We start from the raw sequence: 4,504 nt of genomic DNA on the forward strand, positions 1-4,504 counted from the left end.
AACACTGGTGGTATTGCTGTATAAAGTGGTGTAACTTCAGAATGCTGTGTTACCATTTGGCCTTCATGTTGAGTTTAAGTACAATCGTAGCAAACTCTGCTGATTTTTATTTCACAGGCTTAGATTTAATGGCTTTTGAATTCGTCTTCTCAACCTATGTAAATTATCTACTGTGGCCTCAAATCCAGCAATTTTTATAAGAGGACTGTGGTGTTTTTTGTTTTTTTTTTTCTTTTGAGGACTGTAATTTTTGTAGGAGGATTTTATACCAGCTTCTGTTAGCACTGGCTCACTGGGCATGGACCCAATAGAAGATTCAAATGAAGAATGAAAGAGCATTAGTGAAATTCATAGGAACAAGGAACACTTTTTAGAGAGCAGAAGAAAAGCAATAGATGGCCCTGTTTTGGTACAATTCAACAAATGTTTTTTTGGATACATGCAAAGAACTGGGATTGGCACTGCTAGAAATCAAATACAAGAGAAATGGTTACCAGGCATGGGGATGGGGAAACTGGAGAGGAGGTGGCAGGATCAACACACAAATCACTTCCCACACCCTCATTCTGTGCTTCAGTGTTACAGTATCAGAAAGGCCTTCCTGTGCACTCTACGGAAAAAGACAACCCTCCTGTATGAGTCCGGGTCCCACGGGAAACAGAAGGTACATTCCACAAGGATTTTGAAGAACATTAATGAAGAGCTGGGAGTAGGGAAAAGAAACTAGGGATAGTGAGGCACCCAGGGACCAGCTTCACTGAGAAGCTGTTCCCAATCCCAGGCCTAAAGAGGTAGGAGGAGGGAATGGGAGTCTCAGCATCTCGTTGGAGCTGGAGTGGCCTGAGAGGCACTGCTGTCTAGAGCTGCAGTCCTGAAGGGATGCAGCCCCTGCCAGGACCGAGGACAAGAGGAAGCTGAGAAGACATTCCCTCTCCTCCCACCAATGGTGTGTTGAAACTGGCTTATCCTGGTTCATCAGGGCCCACGGTAAGCATCTCTTTCCAACTCCGACATCAAGATGGCTGTTTGAAATCTCTCAAGGTGGAGTATTTACACCACAGAAATGGGCAAATGCTACAAATCAGGTTGCTTTTCCTTGGACAGCTGGTTGATAAGCATTTACTACCACACCACTTCCCCCCGCTCTCACATCTCCTCTTTCTGCCTAAGCCAATAGGAAGGCAGAGGGCGAGGGAGCTTGGGTGAAAGAAGCCTTGTAGGCCAGTCCCTGGGGCATGGAAGAGGGCTGAGAGGGAGGACGATGGGTGAATTGTATGGGAGGGAGGGACGTAAGCAGAGAATAACCGGCACAGCCCACTGTCACTTTTGATCCCTTTACCCTGCTCTAATTGTTTTAAGGAACTCATCACCACCAGCCATATTGCAGGTTCATGGTTGACCACCTGGCTCTCTCCCTAGAAGGGAAGCTCTTGGAGAAAAGGGACTTTGTTTTCTTTTCTAACATGTCTTTAGTACTTCCAACAGCAGCAGATTCTCAGTAACTTTTTTTTTTAAGTTTCAGATTATTTATTAATCAGTGTAAACCCCAACACAATACAGCAGCATGATCACGCACTGAGAGGGGAGCTATTTCCTGGTCAAGTGCAGAACTGTGCAGATGGCTTCTGGAAGACCTTCATTCTAAGCAGCTTTATAGCGAAACGTTTCATTTAGAAGTCTGGACCTTCTTTCTTCACTTTGCTGTAATCTACATTCACTGGGTAGAACTTGTATTAATCATCGGGGCCCACTTTGTTCCAGGGCTCTGGGTTATTCTTTCTGTCCCAACTGACATCTGGGTTGAACAATGCCAGGCTCCAGACATACAGTGCTCCTCCAGTACCTCCTGCTCCAATAAATACGAAGAGGGGGATCAAGCTAGGCTGATTCTTGGCCTGACCAATGATCTGGCGGAGCACGGTTGTGACACAGGCCTCGAGTAAATAATTTTGTTGAACGAAAGAGTATAAGGCAGAATTTAAGTGGCTTAAGAGAAGTGCTGGGTTATGCAGAGGAGAGATTCCATCTAGCATGGAGTGTGAGGCACCCGTGCAACACCCAGGGAGAAAGGTCTAGCAGGCAGGTGGAGAAACAGAGGTTAGGGTTGAAGATACAACCTGATTGAGGGTTGTGTCAGATTGAGGGCCTGATCATGGAGGATACCAGTCTGCTGGATATCACTGGAAGAACGTCAAAGGAGGGGACAACGGCCAAAGACAAGCCAAAGGAGAGGGGAAGGGAGAACCAAGGAAGCAGACAGAGAAGGTCCAGACAGAGAAACAGGCAAATGAGCATGAGGTGTGGAATTTAAGGAAGGAGCGTGTCAGAGAGAAGGAAATGAGTGATGCCAGTAAAAATTGGCATTTAGTGAACACTCAACCCATATTTGTGCTGAATGAGGTTGAAATGAAGCCTGAGGTATGTCCACTGGACTGTATAATGAGGAAATTACTTGTGACCTACATGAGTCATTTTAATAAAGAGGTGGATTCAGAAGTCAGATTCCTCTGAGTTGAGAAGTGAGTGGATCACTTTAAAAATTAAGTATAATGCTACAACACAGATGAAACTTGAAAACACGCTAAGTAAGAAAAGCCGGTCACAAAAGACCATGTATTGTGTGATTGCGCAACTCTGTGACTATACTAAAAACCATTGAATTGTATAATTTAAATGGGTGAATGTATCGTATGTGAATTATATGTCAATAGAACTGTTATTTTAAAATCTGTTATGCTCACACAACTCAATATCAAAACCCAAACAACCCAATCAAAAAATGGGCAGAAGACCTAAATAGACACTTCTCCAAAGAAGACATACAGGTGGTCAGTAGGCATATGAAAAGATGCTCAACATCACTATTAGAGAAATGCACATCAAAACTACAATGAGGTATCACTTCACACTGGTCGGAACGGCCATCATCAAAATGCCTACAAATAATAAATGCTGGAGAGGGTGTGGAGAAAAGGGAACAACTAGAGAAAGCCCGCGCGCAGCAACGAAGACCCAGTGCACCCAAAAAGAAAAAAAAAGAAACAATGCCAGATGCAGCAACATGGACGGACCTAGAGATTATGATACTAAGTGAAGTCAGACAGAAAAACACATATATCATCTGATATCACTTACACGTAGAATTTAAAATATGATATAAATGATGAATCTATTTACAAAACAGAAACATACTCACAGAGATTGACTTATGGTTACCAGAGGGGAAAGGGGGCGGGGAGTGATAAATTAGGAGTTTGGGATTAGCAGATACAAACTACTATATATAAAATAAACAACAGCGTCCTACTGTATAGTATACGGAACTATATTCAGTATCTTGTAATAAACTATAATGGAAAAGAATATGAAAAAGAATCACTGAATCACTTTGTTGTACACCTGAAACTAACACAACATTGTAAATCAACTATACTTCAATAAAAATAAATAAAAATTTATTATGAAATATTTTTACTTACAAATACATACCCTGTATTTCATCTGCTCTTAGACACCATCGTCAGAAGCATCTTTTTTTTTCTTTTTTTGGCATGCTGCTTGGCATGCAGGATCTTAGTTCCCTGACCGGGGATCGAACCCACGGAGTCTTAACCACTGGACACTTCCCTTAACTACAGGGAAGTCCCAGAAGCAGCATTGTTTTATGTACCACAGAGAAAGATAATAGCCTACCACCTAAACTATGGCACAAGGCTATTCTTACCACATTGGTTGTGAGATGCAACCCAATTTCAGAGAGATTACATTTTTAACACGTGAGCTTTAGAATCCATGAAATTAGGTACATAGCATACATGTGTGGTTGCAGAGGGGGCAGGTGTGGCTGGAAATAGGCAATGTACTAAACAAGTATAAGAGTCTGAGTACCCGAAGACTCACCCTCAGTACAGTTATAGCCCTTTCTTTTTCCCCCTCCCTCCCACTGCAGTGACCACCATCTTGATTTTTTGGTTTTGTTTTTTTTAATGTGGTACAATATATATAACAGAAAACTTGCCATTCTAATAATTGTTAAGTGTACAGTTCAGTGGCATTAAGAACATTTACATTGTTGTGCAACTATTACCAGTGTCCACCTCCAGAACTTTTTCATCATCCCAGACTAAAGTTAAATAAACTGAGTTAAACAATACCTCCTCATTCCTCCCTTCCCCAGACCTCGTAACCACTGTTTTTACCTTCTTCCTCTATGAATTTGGCTACTCTAGGTACTTCATGGAAGTAGATAAGGGCAATATTTGTCCTTTGGTGATTGGCTTATTTTACTCACCATAATGTTTTCCAGGTCCATTCATGTTGTATAGCCTGTGTCCGAATTTTCTTCCTTTTAAAGGCTGAATAATATTCTACTGTAGGTATGTATATACCACATCTTACTTATCCATTCATCTGTTGATGGACATTTGGGTTGTTTCCACCTTTTGGCTATTGTGAATAGTGCTACTACGAACACTGGTGCACAAATAGCTGAGTCCCAGCTTTC

The 4,504-nt window shown here is 42.0% G+C and overlaps 1 pseudogene; it reads right to left on the reverse strand.

Moving 5' to 3' along the window:
• Window positions 1–741: 741 nt before the first annotated feature.
• LOC111177404 (cytochrome c oxidase subunit FA4 pseudogene) lies at window positions 742–2,033 on the reverse strand (annotated as a pseudogene).
• Window positions 2,034–4,504: the final 2,471 nt, after the last annotated feature.

The sequence above is a fragment of the Delphinapterus leucas genome, chromosome 1, assembly GCF_059928025.1.
Source record: "Delphinapterus leucas isolate spDelLeu-1000000601 "Yukka" chromosome 1, BTC_Dleu_Yukka2, whole genome shotgun sequence".
NCBI lineage: Eukaryota > Metazoa > Chordata > Mammalia > Artiodactyla > Monodontidae > Delphinapterus > Delphinapterus leucas.